This window comes from Spermophilus citellus (assembly GCF_964194105.1).
Source record: "Spermophilus citellus genome assembly, chromosome: 4".
In the NCBI taxonomy this organism is placed as follows: domain Eukaryota; kingdom Metazoa; phylum Chordata; class Mammalia; order Rodentia; family Sciuridae; genus Spermophilus; species Spermophilus citellus.
The window spans coordinates 58,684,652-58,701,871 of NC_138185.1; the positions used below are offsets into that span (position 1 = coordinate 58,684,652).

At 36.2% G+C, this 17,220-nt stretch overlaps 1 protein-coding gene across 1 annotated transcript in view; it reads left to right on the plus strand.

Moving 5' to 3' along the window:
• The window catches only part of LOC308646900 (uncharacterized protein), a 132,649-nt gene extending 116,797 nt beyond the window's left edge, over positions 1 to 15,852 (plus strand). Inside the window, exon 8 of the transcript XR_014021506.1 lies at positions 15,800 to 15,852. The gene's annotated coding sequence lies outside the window, so the exon portion shown is untranslated. The remainder of the gene's footprint in view (positions 1 to 15,799) is intronic.
• The last annotated feature ends 1,368 nt before the right edge of the window (positions 15,853 to 17,220 follow it).

A 17,220-nucleotide genomic window follows, 5' to 3' on the forward strand; every position in this document is an offset into this window, starting at 1 on the left:
AAGAACAACAAGCAATAAATAGATTTGGAAGGGGGGGGAAAAGGACCAAGAGGAATGAGAAGCTTTGCTCGGGAAAGGGGCAGCAAGATCATGTGTATTTCATAGGAAAAAAATTTAATAATTCTGAAAATCATTAAAAAGTTCTACAGAAATATTTCAAGATAACTCTTCAGACCCAGGTTTTAATTCTCTATGTCATTTCAGAGCCTATTTCAGTGCATGGGGAAAAAGAAATAAAAAAGCTAAATGGAACTAGGGGAGAAATTTAATGTAAAGTGTGCCAGAGAGGTTGGTTTCATTCTGTCTGCTTTTTAAAAACAAATTTAATTTCAGGCTGATGATGGGGAAAGGAAGCAGTTAGTTTGGCTCTAGAGGTTCAAAGACTACATCTCAATGGATAGTTCACGGTTTTCTAAGAGTAGTTTGTATAATTCTACCTTTAATTAGAAATGCTGTCTACATTTTTTAGCTGTGCAGTAATTATCTAATGTCCGGTCTGTTTGTCTGTCTGGTCCATTTGTTTGTCACGAGGTGGTGATGGTTCAGGACTCCCAAGTATACCTCTAAATATTTTCACATGAAATTAGCATTGATTTAAGTAGGACCTAAGAAGAAAACCAGACCCTAGCCTGTCACTCATCTTGAAATCTGCTCAACATAATAAAATTTACGAACAACACCAACAGTTCAAGTCATCCTAGAAAGAAGGGCTTTTAAAAAATTATTTGAAGTTTTATATCAGTTGTCGATAATACCTTACCATGAGATGGTACTGACCTTTCATTGGGGAGGGGATGCTTATTAGTTTTTTTTTTAATTAGTTTTTAATAGCAGCATTTGTTTAAGGAGGAGAAAAATGCTTGGCGATGCCTTCTGGAATGTACATTAATCTTGTTAATGACAACATAGTTCATGGTTGGCAGAACAGGAATTTCAAATCAACTTTTTTTTTTTTTTTTGGTAGTTATGCTTGAGAAATAAAGCCAGGATACTAAAGATACATGAAAAGTACATGAAGACAGGATACAGGATTTCCTATGATTTTATGTTGTTCTTAATTAGGAAGCATATTGGCAACAAAAGCTAACATGTGTTAGGATGTTTAGTTGTAGCCAAATAAATGTTTTCTATTACAACTCTGAATTCCATGCCTAGTCGGAAACCATGCTGTTCTGCTCATGGCTTACAGAATCCTTGTACAAGTCATCTCAAGGGCCAATTTTCTGTTGGCTCACAAAGCAAAACTACTTTCGCCACATGTTTTCCTGAAGGGTCATCAACAACTCCAGGTGGAAGTCAAAGATTGGAAGAGCATGACCTCTGATCTTGGAACTTCAGTGCTTGGTGATAATGAGTGGTCCTTAAATCGGCACACTCAATTTGAACCTGGAGTAGGAAATGAGAGTCAACAAGCCAAGGCAGCATCCTCTTGGCTGTTTATTTCTGTCTTGGTGGAGAACAAGCCAAGGGAAGAAAATGGAAAAAAAAAAAACTAGCCAAAAAAAGTGATGAGGTAAGCTATCTGCATTAGAGAAATATATACCCATGTACACAAGTCACAGTGTACAAGTATATTCATTTACATCATTATTTGCAAGATTGAATATTTGGAAATGAGCTAAATATTCACCAAAAGGGAATGAATAAATGTGTCAGGCAAAATGGAAGACTCAAAAACAATGAAAAGGAAGGAGTTGGGACCATTTGTAATATTGTTTGTAACATTAAGACTATATGTATCTATGATAGCTTTTAATAATGTTGCCCAAAGGAAAGTAATTATACTTCAAAATACAAGATGCATTATGATGTCACTTGATTATTAAAAAAAACCCCAATAAAACAAGTGTATATATATTTTCTAAGGTGTACATAAGAATTTCCCATAAATTCTGGAAAGCCATATATCTAAAATTATTCCATCTCTGAGGAGCTAGAGAAGGAACCAAGGCAGATAATAAGGTCAAAGAGAATCTTTTATTTTTAATAGTACACGATTTTAAAGAGAATATTTATTTTCTACTTCTAAAGTTAATTAAAAAAGAAAAAGTGAATGGTGATGAAGTTGTTGCCTAGAATTGAATACCAAAGCACCATCTCTGTTCTCAGATCTCACATTGTAAACTGACTATAATATCTGCCATGCATTTAAGGATATTGGTGCATAGATTATTCTGTGTCTTAGAAAGTTTTTTTTTTTTCTTTTAAGATTTCTATCAGTGTCTTTTTCACTGCTGGGTCACAGAAATTGTGTACAGTCTTCTATGCACAGCTGCAATGAGGCAGGAGCTCCCCATACCTGCCTCTTGGAAAGAAAACACTCTCATCTTTTAATACCAGTAAATCCATGGAATGTAGGTTTTAAGGCAATCGTTGGTTGTCCATTCTCCATGCTGTGACTACAGTGCTCTTCAGCTTTTTCTCACTTTGGAGTCTACATATTCCCTGACCTCAGTTAGGTCTTTGCTCTAATGTTCCCCCTCTCAAAGTTTGCCCTCATCTCTCCATCATTCTCTTCCCTGTTTTCTTATTTATTTATTTCCCCTCCTCTCCTGTAAGACATGCATTTCAAGAGGAAGGGATTTACGCCCCACCCCCATTCCTATGCCTCATTGTTTAAGACTGTCAAGGAGCATATAGGGTACTCAATTAGTAATTCATTCACTGAAATAACAGTCCTTGGGTGTTATTCCTTATACATCTATAAGAAACATTATAACATTGAAACATTCTCAAAGCCTTGGGCGATTTAATAATTTCTCTACATTTTATACATTATTCTTAAAAAGATGCAGCCATACACTTCAACAGCCTTTGCCTTATCCCAGTCAGCATATGACCCCCCCCAAAAAAAAATTAATAAAAAAAGTGAGGATGTGCAAACCAGCATTTGGGTATTGAAAGGTGATTATTTTTTCTATATTCTTAAATGAAGACTTTTTTAAAACCTGTATATCAGATCTTTTGTAAACCATGGAATGAAATGACTGGCTATCAAAACTAACTTTGAAAGAAAAAATGTCATCTCCAAAGCATTAATATCTCTATACAATTGTGTAAACTAATTACTAGGTTAAGTAAAATTGCTGAAAACATCAGGACCATCTTATGTCTCCAGGGCAGATATAATACATTAATTCTCCAAGAGTCACTCTGGAAAGATTCTGTAATGGGCGAGATGAAGTCATTGTAATAGTCTCACTTAGTTTTGGTCCTGAGACTTATAAAGAGAATATTGATGGCAGATCACAGCACAGAAGAGATGCCTGTTAATATCACATGATACCAGTTGGCCTTTCCAGGTCCTGAGCTCAGAGGAGCGCAGATGAGGAGTGCACACATGAGTATTCAGCTCAGACGATGGATACAAAACTTAAAACCCACTCAGATATTTCTCCTTACTTCTTTCCATCAAAGGAAGTGAAAAATACTTTTATAGTATTTTTTATTTTAGGTTATTTAAATGCCCTTGAGTTGGAAGACTATATGTTTCCTTGGATTACTAAAAAGCACTATATTATAGGAAGGCACATTGATAATCCAAAGTAAATTATAGCAATTGGGTCAACTCATTGGAATATTGAATGTTTGTTGGTTTATTTTTTGTGGTGCTGGGGATTCAACCCAGGACCTTGAGCATGCTAGGTGAGTGCTTTACCACTGAGTTACATCCTCTGCCCTGAATGTTTATTAGGTTTATATATATATATATATATATATATATATATATATATATATATATATATATATATGAATGACATTATTTTCTCAATATCAGTCTTAGAATCAACATGGAAGATGGTCATAGCTAGTCACTCTAGAATACAATTTACTGTTTATAATATGTCTTTCTCATGAGATTTATCTACTCCGAAGAGAAGAACTTCACCTCATTTGCTTTATTCCCCAGTATCCCGTGTGTTGAATTGATGAATAACCCTTAAAAGAGACCTCTCAGTGGTTCCCTCACTTCTACCTTTTCTCAGAGGTATAAATTAACCATAGATATATGTTCAAAGTATTGCTGTTTCTTGGAAATATATAATTTTGCTAAAGATAGAAATTAATTTCTTCATAGTCTGTTATGGTTATTTCCTCCCTGGCTCAGGGCTATGATGCATAAAGCGTGGTGAGTTCTAGGCCCCAAGCTCAGGGGATAATCCACACAGAGTAAAATTGAGAGGTCACATGAGCATTTATTTCTCCAAATGGCTTCTGCATTAAAAACTGAGGTCCTCCCCTGCTCCAATTAATGCAGAGGGAGATTTCTGAGCTGGTTCCGTTCTTTCCTCTGTCTGAGCCTGCCATGGCCTGTGTGTCCCTTTGGAACTGATAATGAGGTTCAGGAGTGAGGTACAGCCCTCACTAAGCATGTCACCCCTATTTAGCACCTTTTTCAGGATGGCAGCCACTATTGTTTTATTATGTCCCTGATCAGCTGTCACTATTCATAAAGTAATCGCTGCCATTAACACATCACGCCTCAAGCCATCTGCTGCAGGATGGCATACACCAAGCTGCTGGTTGCAAGTAAAGCAGGTGTCACCTAAGAATGGCAGTACCCTGTAAAGGTGGGAAGTCACCATGGTGAAAGAGGATATGTCTTGTCAAATAATTCTATTTTTTAGGTTTTTTTTAGTGCAATAGGCAACATTTTTTTCTTGACCAACTTGCAGATGGCTAAAAGGAAAGGTTCTTCTTTGGGATATTTTATTTTTATATTGGTCAGTTATGGAGACAAAAATGTCATGATTACAACATCTTGATTGTGAATAGAATGGACAATTCATTAAATTTGTAGTAGAATTTAAAGCATTTTTGCAAAATCTTCTGATCCATTGAATCATCTTCTGACAAGCATTTACTGAGCATGTACTTAGTCTCACTGCCATCTGGTTTTATCTGTCAAAATGTAAAATTGCTACTTAAATATTGTCAAGTAATGCTTGGGGTGGAGACTCTCGATGCCCACTATACTGCTGACCTTCCTTCTGTCCCTCACATCACTCTCAATTTTGGACAATTTAAAGTTTATTGTTAACTTTCCCAGTTGATTGGATTTAATGTAGACAATGAGTTTGAATTGGAAATATGATTTAATACCATTTATTAAGACTGTATATGTCACATAGGGTAATCAGTTATTCCTACCATCTTCATAATGAAAGAGATTTATAGTTATGCAACTGAGAAAGGAGTCAGAAATTTAATTGAGGATTTGAAGTACTGTTAGAAAGTGAAAGACATGCTCGGTGCAGTGGCCCATGCCTGTCATCCCAGTAGCTTGAGAGGCTGAGGCAGGAGGCTCAAGAGTTCAAAGCCAGCCCAGCAAAAGCGAGGCGCTAAGCAACTCAGTGAGATCCTGTCTCTAAATAAAATACAAAAAAGGGCTGGGGATGTGGCTCAGTGGTAGAGTGCCCCTGAGTTCAATACCTGGTACCAAAAATAAGTAAATAAATAAATTGAAAAAAATAAAAATAAAAAAAGAAAGTGAAATACGTGATCATGCTTGGATCTAAGTAGTCTTCCAGCCCCCTTTCCTCCTGAATATACAGTAGAACTGCATTCCTAGTTAACTTTGGAAATATGACCTATTTGAGGATGTCCCCACTCCATCCTCAACAGAGGAATATATAAAAACATAATTAGGGTAGCTAATTCTGCCCTCCACAACATTCCATGAGTTTTACTTTTTCCTGGGAGTAAGAAGTCTTAGATGAAAGTTTGGATCTGTCTGCTCAGTTATTCTTAGCAATGCTGTCACCCTTCCCTTGCTCCTGGGGCAAATAGATGGCTGTGTGAGTTGTGACTCTGTGCACAAAAATGCACCATTCAAACATCCTATGTGCTGAAGGTGTACGGGATCTTCAAGGGCAAAGTTGACTTTATGTTTAGAATCTAACCTCTATAGTGGTATGTTAATCAAGTAAATACCAAAATTATGAAAGGTTACACAATCTCCAAAGTCTATAGAAAGAGAAGATATCAATCTTCTATATCAGGATTTCTCAATTGCTTTTGAACCTGACATCCTTTGAAAGATGTGGGAAATCTCAAGCTCAATTCCTAACCTTGAAGTTGTATAGATCTATTGTAACAAAAGCAATACAATCATGATTTATTTTTGTAGTTTAAGAAAAATACATTTTTTTAAATTTTAAAATCTATGATTATGATCTCTCTATATATATGTGATTTGCAAAAGGAGTCCTCCTTTCTCTTGGAGATTATGATACCCTTTGCTCTTCAGTCTTCCTGAGCCCCGAATCATGCCCTGAGAATCTTGGGTGTGTGTTTCAAATGGGAAATAGAAAAGTTTCACTAGAGAACAGTCACTCAGTTAACCAAAAACAAGGGCCATTTTAAATTTAAGAGTAAAATTTCAGAATCTGAAATTTGTGCTTTTAAGATAAAAGGGAGGAATCAGAGGATGAGCAGGAGAATTATTTCTAGTGTCTGATGCCTATTTCTAAGGAGATGAAGTGTGGTATATCTGTGATTATTGTCTGTATTGATAACTTTATATCTTAGGAGTATTAATTATGTAATGATTTTTAAAGTTTTATTTATCCCAAACCAATTTCTCTATTCTCCTCTTATTATTTTTTAAAATTTTCCACTTGTTTTTAATTGGTGCAGATTACAGTTGTACATAATCATGGGATTTGTTGTTACATATTCATACATGTACATAATATAACAATATAATTTCACTATCACTCCTAGGATTTTCCCTGCCTCGCTTCTTCTCATCTGTTTGTCTCTGTCTTCCATTTTACTGATCTCCCTTTGATTTTCATGAGATCCCCCTGCCCACACAACTTTCTTTTCCTTTTTCCTCTCTAGCTTCCACATATGTAAGAAAACATACGACCTTGACTTTCTGAGTTTGGGTTATTTTGCATAACATAATGGTCTCAAGTTCCATTAATTTTCCTGCAAAAGACACAATTTCATCTTTTTTTAATGGCTGAATAAATCTCCAATGTGTATATATCTATTCCCTTTATCTACTCATTCATTGATGGACACGTAGGGGTTGGTTTCATAGTTGGGCTATTGTGAATTGTCCTTGTGATACAAATCTGGATATGCATATATTAATATAATATGATGACTTTAATTCTTTAGTATAAATATTGGAGTAGTATAGCTGAGTCATGTGGGGGTTCCATGCCTAGTCTTTTGAGGAAATTCCGTACTGAGTTCCATAGTGTTTGTACTAATTTACAATCCCACCAACAGTGTAAGTGTTCCATTTTCTCTACATCCTCTCCAGCATTTATTATCATTTGTATTCTTGATGACTGCCATTTTGACAAAAATGCACCATTCAAACATCCTATGTGCTGAAGGTGTACGGGATCTTCAATGACAAAGTTGACTTTATGTTTAGAATCTAACCTCTATAGTGGTATGTTAATCAAGTAAATACCAAAATTATGAAAGGTTACACAATCTCCAAAGTCTATAGAAAGAGAAGATATCCATCTTCTATATCAGGATTTCTCAATTTCTTTTGAACCTGACATCCTTTGAAAGATGTGGGAAATCTCAAGCTCAATTCTTAAACTTGGAGTATTATTTCTGGTGTCTGATGCCCATTTCGGCTGTGTGAGTTGTGGCTCTGTGCACAAAAATGCACCATTCAAACATCCTATGTGCTGGTAATGTAAAATTGCAAAATTATATTAAGCATTTTTTATGGTTTATATATTAGATGAAATCTCAGTGTAGTTTTGATTTGCATCTCCCTAATTGCTAATGATGCTGAACATTTTTTTTTTCATTTTTTTCTTGGCCATTTGTGTTTCTGCTTTTGTGAAGAGTCTATTAATTCATTAGCCCATTTGTTAATTGGGCTATTCTTTTTGGTGTTAAGTTTTCTAGATATTAATTCTCTGTCTGAAGAGTTGCTAGCAAAGATTTTCTTCCATTCTGGAGGTTCTCTATTCACATTCTTAATTGCTTTCCTGTGCTGTACAGAAGCTTTCTCATTTGATGCCTTCCCATTTATTAACTCGTGGCATTATTTTCTGAGTTTAGGGGTCCTATTGATAAAGTCGTTGCCTATGTCTATACACTGAAATGTTAACTCTACTTTTTCTTCTAGGATTTGCATTGTTTCTTGGCCTCTCCTTATTATTGACTCAGCTTTTTTTTTTTTTTTTCCTTCAGTGCTAGGGACTAAACCCAGACTTGCTCAACCACTGAGCTAAATCTCCAGCCCTTTTCGATTCTTATTTTGAGACATGGTCTTGCCAAGTTGCCCAGGCTGGCCACAAACTTGCAATCCCCCTACCTCAGTCTCCCAAATTTTGAGGATATTGGGTGTGTGCCACTGGTCTCAGCTAATGACCTACTTACATTTAATTAATTATTTCTTTTTTTCTCTTTTCTTTTCTTTTTTTTTTTTTTTTAAATATGGGGCATGGGAAATAGAGGGAAGACAGGGAGAGGAAACATATAATTAGAAAATATTGTATAGAACTTCTGGACAATTTTTTATGAAAAAATGAAATTTGAGACCTCAGAGTCTAAAATTAATTTGCAAAAGACTCATCACTTTATTAGAAAAAGAATCAGAGTAAATCTGCTTTTCTGTCAGGCTTAGTAAGTATCCATTGGTTTTGTTTGTCATCCATTTTTGCATTTAGGAGGGGTTCCCCAGATTTTCATTGGGGAGCCACCCTGCTTGGTCTTAGTCCACTCCCTAACCCCTTTTAGTTCCATACCAGGCAGTGGGTAGAGTCTAAGCTCAGCCTCTCGGTGTCTCTCTTTTGGGAAGCTACATTTTGAGTGGAAAGACACAAAAATAGGAATATGTCTGGAAGTAATTGTTCTCATGACAGCACCCAGAAGAGGTTGTTTATTAATTCCTACTACCTGGAGCCTGAAGCTCTCTGGTTCTCTCCTCTGTCCTACTATCACTCGAGTGCCCAGATTTTTGGTTTTATGAGCTGCTTTACAGCCTTCTGATAATTTTCTCCTTTTTTCTTGCTTAATTTAGTCAGAGTCTAACTGATAGACAAAGGGAACAACAAAAAATCCAAACACCGGAAGGATATCAATAGATGACTGAGCTCAGATTCCTAGAGAATGTTTTCTCATAGAACACACATTTGCAAACAAAATGCTAGGCCCCAGACATTGTTTTGGGAACAAGATTCAGCGACAAATAAAAGCAAATATTGAGAATAATAGAGGTTATACCATATATCTCAAAAACTAAATTAATTGGTCAATGACATCCATTCAATCCTGTTTGAGTCAATTTTTTTTTTTCCTGCTGTGACCAAAACGCCCAACATGAACAACATAGAGGAAAAAATTTATTTGGTTCTCTCAGTTTCAGAGGTGTTAGTCCATAGATGGCCAATTCTACTTCTCCAGGATTAAGGTGAGGCAGGACATCATTTGGAAGGGCATGGTGAAGGAAAGCAGCTAAACATGGCACCAGGCAGGGGAGGGAGAGGGAGAAAGGGAGAGCTACTTTGCTCAACAACTCTCACAACCCGATCACTTCGCCTCTAAACGTTCTTGCATTGTCTCACACATGAACTTTTGGGGGAGATCTAATATATAAATCATAAAAAATGCTTAAGATAATTTTGTATATGATCTTCCGTAAGAACTTCTAATAACTATTTTACAAAGATAATAAGAATATTAACAATAATGCAGGTGAATCTTTTAGAAAAGAGTTTTTTTTCCCCACTGTGGAAAAGCAAGTAGAGTGTTGATTTAAATTTCTCAATGATCAGAGTGTTAAAGTAATATGTTTTGAAAAGAGCCATCTATAAAACATATCCATATAAACAACAAAACTTGTAAATGTGTAATGGGCAAAAAAATAAAACTATTGGAATAATGCATTTTCTTCATACTAAGTCTATCCATTAATTTTTTACAGTTTTCTAGCATGTAACATTACCCTTCATAAAAATGATATTTTAAAATGAGATGGGGTTGGTAAAAGAAACAACGGGTAGTTAATGGAAGGAGGATTGCAAAGCTGTGCTCTGCTGAAAGAGGGAGAAGGGAAAATAGAATTCATCTGGGCTTTCTCTGAGCCACAGGCCATGGTCCATAGCCTTTAAAGGGGTGAGCAATGCTCAGAGCCAAAGATTTTTATATCCCTATTTTGGTTATTTGTTTCTTTTCTCTAAAAGAAATCAAGCGCAAGCTATTTGAAATAATGAAACTCACTTCAATATAATACTTCATAAGCAGAGTTGTGAATCTTGCATGTATTAAGCATTTAAAAATTCTTCATAGATTCTTGGATGTTTATATTCTCTCTAAATACAACACCGTTTTTGCATGATACATCTTGATGTAGTCAGAAGAACATGAATTTCCATTCCATGGATCAGAGCTCTAGTCCTGATTCTGCTATATCCCTGCAGCCACGTGACCTTTGGCAAGTTATGTGACTGCCATTTGAGTAAAGAGAGGTTACAATTTCTAGCAGCAAGCGGTAGTTACTTATTTCCTTCCCTCACTTCTATTCTTGATTCTGGTAATCCTTCCAATTAAGAGAACAGCTTACTTATAATTAGTAGTAGTTATAGAATTATTAAATACAAGGGAGAGTGTTAGAAGGAAAGGGATAGGAAAGGGTAGGGAAGGAAGGGTAGATATTATCAAGGTATGTTATATGCACATATACATGTGCCACAATAAAAACTATCATTCTGTATAATTAATATACACTCATGAAAAAAATCACACTTGGAATCCACTGATATTACATTTCAATTAAGAAAAAAACACATGCTTTCAAGTCCTAAAAAAAAAAAAAGGAGGGGGGAGTTTTAAATTTTTATACTTGTGTTAAAATGTAAATATATGCTATCACAAAATTTTAGAAAAGGGAATCATTTGGGATATAAATTTTTATTTTCCCATTTATTCAATAAATACGGAGTACCTATTCAGTGTGTGCTCTGTGCAAAGCATTTAGAATGCAAAGATTTCTGAACCTGAACTTCAAGGAGCTGGAGTCCAGGGTGAGGCTTACATGACCTATACACACAAAAATGTAGAGGGGAGCACAGAGTAGGGGAATATCCTTCCTGAGAGTGTGGTGGACAGTGACAGGGGATGCTTTCCAGGGGAGGAGGTGATAACATCAACTCAGTCTCTAAGGCTGAGATATTATCACCATATATATTATCTATGCAGACTAGAAGGGGATACTGGAGTGAGTAATATGACATTTCAGTCAGAGAGGGGCAAGACTATCACAGGCAAGAGAGATGAACCCACATGGTGTGTGGACGAGGGGTGTGTGTGTGTGTGTTTAAGGGACGACTTTCAATCAGTGCCATGGTGCACAGAACTGGGAGGGAGGTCTAATGAGACTGATGCTATTGGAGTAGCAAATGGGTACCTGATCATGGCCAAGTTGCTTAAGACTTATGCAGGAGAACAAAAGGAGCCATGGGCTGAGTGGAAATGTCTTGGCTGAACCCTGTGAGAACAGCATCGAGGGTGGGGAAGCCCATGCTGTAGTCTGTGGCACACAGAATCTGCTTAAGGGTTTGAACAAGGTCAATTGCAAAGAGACAAAGAAAAGTGGGACATACTGAGTGCTTGGTCCCCAGTCCATGATTCTAATGGGGGTGATGGTGGAATCTTTAGAAGGTGGGACTTCATGGAAAGAAGTTAGGTCATTGGGGCTGTGTCCATAATCAGGATATTGAAACTTTGACACCCTCCATTCTCATGCTTTACTTCCTGGCTTTCCTGAGGTGAACAGCCTCCTTTGCTACATACTCCTACCAGAATGTACTGTGCCTCCACAAGCCCCAGCTACAGTGAGGAGCAACTATGGACAGAAACAAGAGGCAGTATAAGCCATTTCTCCTTATAAGTTGATTATCTCAGCTATTTTGTCACAGTAACAGAAGCTTCCTAATACCACAGGCCTGGGATTTGGGGCTAGGAATTTTGGTTGTGTAGACTTCCTGTCACACATGGAGATAATAAGTAGATTTGACAAATAATCTTTAAGTGAAAAAAATTAATTCACTAGAAATCACTAGATGTGTTTCTCCTTTTCCATTTATTTATTTTGACAAAATTGTTTCCTCTACTGTGCATAAGTTTTCCTTTCCTTAATATTTGAGGCTTTTGTATTTGATCCTACAGAGGGCTTTCCTAACTCTTACAAATATTCTTAGCTTCTTGTCAGATATGCTTGCAACTGTTTGATGTAGAGAATAATCTTAAAAAATTATTTTCCCAATATTAAAATGTACCCCTTGGAAACAAATATCAGCTCTTAACCAGAGCTTTCCTAGAAGCAGTGTAAACCCACAAATCTTCAGCTCCCTCCTGGGTAAACTGCCTGATGAAAACAGCAAGCCACTTGCAGAGCAGAAGGTTCTGATATGAAAGAACGTGCTAGAAGTATAACCATGTGTTTTTCAAATTTGCACGCATACCAAAAACTATATTGACTTAATACACTTAATGGCTTTCAAAGAGCCATTAGACTCAACTAGGTGAATATTATGTGTATTACCAAATACATACAATGTATGCCAAAATAGGCATTTGACCTGTACACACAATGGGACAAGTGAATTTATCTTTGAATTCTTTACTCCTTTTTGCCAAGTTACTTTGTTAGCTCCTTTTAGAGCAAAGCCCCACATTTTCCCAAGGTTGAGCTGTTTGCTTTGTTCTAGAGTTCAAGGAATAACCAAAGAGTGCATTTATCTGTTGTTGAGTGGGCCAACTGAGGGCTATTCTACCAAGCTGAGACCTGCAAGAGTTTCCTTATTAACACAGTGTAAAAGACTTAAGGAAATTATTGTAAAATGTCTACAGGCCAGAGTAGTTGCTTGAAAAAACAAAACAATAAAATGTCCTCTATCAATTACAGTTTGAGGAACTTTAATTTGACAAGCCACATATTTAGATTGGGTGTCTTTCCAGTTGCTCTCTGTTACCATAAGTAACTTTATACCATAAGTGAAGGAATTAATAATTATTGACATTTTTTTCTTCAACAAGCAATTTTATTGCAGAAGAGGGAAGTTGAACTGGAACATTCACAATCAGAATGAAAGGGCAGGCAGGAAGGCAGGTCTGGAAAACTCACTATTGTATGTGAAAAGAGAAAATTCTCATGGATTTTAGAAAGATCAAAGAAAAGCCCTTATTTTATAGTTGGGAAAATATTTAATTTTGATTTTTAAGTTCAAGTTACCAAACATTCAAAATCCACATATAATGCTTTCGGGAAATGGAACAATGCCGCCATTTGATAATGGAAAGGAAAGCTTTATCTTTGACAATACCTTATGTAGTATTTATAAGACTAGTTGATTTTTCAAGAAGTCACTATGAAATTTAATGTGTTGATTTTATTTCTGAAGAACTGTGTTGTTTACCTGGTTCTCTTAGAAGCTGTTATAGTACTTTGGTACCCTTTCCCTGTCATGGTTTAATCAGCCAATGTGTCCCCTTCTGAAAATTTCCAGATTCTTACTTGGACACTCCCAGTAGTAGAGCATCATTGATGTGTGGCATACTACAGTAGAAAGACCAGTGGACTTGGAATGAGAAGATAGAATTCCAAGTTTCAACTCTTTTACTTAAAAAAATGTGCTGGGGAAATAGCTCATTCCCAAATGTACTATAAAACAAAGTTATCTGATGAGCTCTCTATATATACATATACCTGGAATATACTCCTGAGATTCTGGTTCATGAGTTTAGTGACTGGTCCTTATTGTTCAAAGAATTTGGGATCCACAACTACTGATAAATCCATTGAATTCTAATGTCCACATTTGTGAAGTAGGAATAGCATTTCCTGTCCATCATGCAGGATTATTGATGAGATTAAATACAGTGATGTATTCATGGTATATGCACAATGCTCAGAGGAGATTCACTTATTTTCTTCTCCTAATTGGACCTGATTGTCCTAGGTCAGGGCTCCCCAAAGTAGATTCTAGGGAACAATAGCCCCATGGGATGCTCTATGGAAAAGATGTACACTGTCCAACTGCACTAGGCACATTATGCTCCTTTCCGGATAATAAACGGGTCCTTAAAGGGAACCCTTAGAATATTAAAGTTTCTGAAAGCACTATAAAATAATGACCTGGCTACATCTGTGGTATTCAGTGTTTGCTGATGTTGACTCTTCTTTTACTTCAATTGCCATATACAATGGAACATGAATTAAGGAATTTAGAGTGGGTATATCTGGGCTTGAATACCATGACACCCAGTGTTCTGCCTTTTTATAACCTCTCTTAGGGAATTAACTGCTTGTTTTGGTCTGATTGAGACGAAGCCTTTCTGATCATCCTAATCCATATCTGCTCTTTTTTTGAACTGCTAGTTTAAGTGGACTCTCATATTGGAAATGATTCTATTTAACTACCATAGTTTTTACTTTAACTGCCTGAACTTATGAAGGCAGAACACAAATGATTTAGAAAGTAATTAAACCATAAATTTAGAAATAAAATTAATAACAGTAGAAACTCACAGGTCCATGGTTGTTAAAATAAAGGAAAGACGATTACATTTTTAGAGATCATACCTTAGTCTTGAATCCAGTAGATGAGGTAAAATTAGAAGTGCAAGTTATGTTTAGAATTCAATTAATCCAATAGTCAAAAATAAACTTGGTGGAAATTTATAGAGATGCATTAAAAATAAAGTGAGTATTGGAGAATTGCCCTATTGCCCTTAAGTCAATGATTACTTTTCATTTTTTTTATTAATGCTATCCATGGGAGACTGAGCCTCAGAAATATGCCCTAGTAGTCCCCTAGTTGGAGGAACAGAATATGATTATGTAGGGTTCTTGTCTAATATCATTTGCTGATCTGTACTCTTAGACTACATAGAATATTTACAATCTAAAACATCTTTGTGGGAATGGCAAAGTGTATTTCCAACTGAGGTGTATTTGTAAAAAAATCACCTACTCTATTCATTCCATGCTGGCATATGCCTACCTGAACTCATGGTCTTTGGAAGGATGAGTGGACATCATGAGAATGGATGGATGCAAAGTGTAAGTCAGGTCAGGCAGAGTTTGCAGTAAAAATTTTCTCCAGATAACTACTCAAAAAATATGCTTTTTTTTTTTTTTGCAAGCATCTTGCTTTGCAGGTTTGGTATGAAAATCTCAGAAGAACAGCTTTGCCTGTGAGCTTTCCGATATTTCCACTCTGGTCCTGGCCAGAAACACTGTGAGAACACCCTTTCATTTGGTATTTGAGCCCTTATGCCTCTGTTCCTGGCGGCAGACCAAAGGGAACAAACGCAACTGAACATTTCAGAACCTCAAAATAGTAAACCCAAAATGGTTTGCTCTGCTTTTGGTTCTAAAAATGATTGACCCGAGTGCCTTGTTCCAAATGATCTGCTTGATCCATCTCTAGTGTAGATTACTGGATTTTAGAAACCTTTGGAGACCATTTTTAAAAATAGATAACTGAAAGCAAAGAAAATAGTCAACATTATTATGATACAGTTATTCATCGCCACTGCAGAGACTAGATTTTGTAAGTGTGCTTTATGTTCCAGCGGGAAGTACTTTGAGGAAGAAGGGGATTGGAATTTAGAGTGGGATATCTGGACTTGAATGTGGACTTGGTCCATTACTATTTGACTACTAGGGTATATTTCTGAGGCTCAGTCTCCCATGGAAGCATTAATAAGAAAAATGAAAAGTAATCATGCCCATTTTAATTGGGTCACCCTGAAGAGCAAGGTATTTTTTTTAACCTTTATTGTTTTATTTTTATGTGGTGGTAAGGATCAAACCCAGTGTCTCACACATGCAAGACATGCACTCTACCAACTGTCTACATCCAGCCCCAATAGCAAGGTATTTTTAAGAATACTTTTTAAATTACAGTGCCTGAGATTTTAGGAATGACAGTAAATCACAATGACTAGAACTATCAAACACATCTTGGTTCAAATCTGTACTCCTCTACATTTTAACTCTGTGAGTTGTGCCTGTCACTAAAAATATTCATCATCAATTTTCTTATCTGTGAAATGGGGATAAGTTTGTTGGGATATGTAAACAAAATAGTGTGTACAAAATATTTGGCACAAAGTTAATGATGAAAAAATTGTTGGCTATTAATAAATGCATAAAATGATGATGATGATTATATACTAATAATTCTAGGTGTCAATCAAAATACAAACAGAGCATCTGAGAACTCTCTGAACCCTTATTCCATAAAGTTGCATACTCTTACAGAATATTATTGGGTGAATTGACATAGGAGCAGTGCCAATATCAGTCCAGGGAAGCTTAACTGATAAGATCCGATACATAAGTTGGATTCAACATAGTTTCTTTCAAGGAGAGAGGAGAAAACTTTTGCTAGGCTAATACCAAGCATGAAGCTGTACTGACCTTGGCAATATTTAGGATTCAAATTTCACCTATTAGAAGAGAAAGGTGAAAAGGTGTAAGTACATGCAAAGGCCATAATAAAATTGTTATGGAATTAGAACATTAAACCCATGGTCTCTTAATTCCAATATAGTAGTATATTGTTTTTAAGAGTACTGAATTAAAATAGGATGTTTCAAAAGCAAGCATTTACTTGTCTCAAAAGCAAGCATTTACTTGTCTCAAAAGCAAGCATTTACTGCCAAAAACATGACTGGCCCAAAATGTGACTGCAGATTATGTTATATCTCCTATACATATTAAATACTGAGCTTAGTAGATATTAGATTTGATTAAATATTAAAATATCATATTCTTCATCCAATTAAGTCTGTAGTGAAGGAATGACTAGCCTGCTGCCCCTATATGGTATTAGTTATGTGGTATTGTGTCTTCTTCTCTTCATAGTTCAATTTCTTGAGAGAATATTCTCTTTGACAATACTTTTTCATAGAGTTTTGAATCCCCAGGACTCTCCACCCCTGGAGACTGAGGTTGTGTTCTTCATGGACACGTCTGACATCCTGAGGGCAATAACAGTTTGTGAATGAGCCTGGTCCTTTGCTGTTTTGCATCATTGACTATTTTGAAACGCCCTTACTTTCCTTCTGTAGCACTTTTCTTGTTTTCTTCCCAAGGTTGGTGAATCTTTTTTCTGTTGTCTTAAGGTGCTGCTCAGAATTCTGTCCTTTGTCATCTTCTCTTTGCCTGATACTTTATCTTTAAGCAAACCCATCCATACTTGATACTCCAGTTATCTCCTC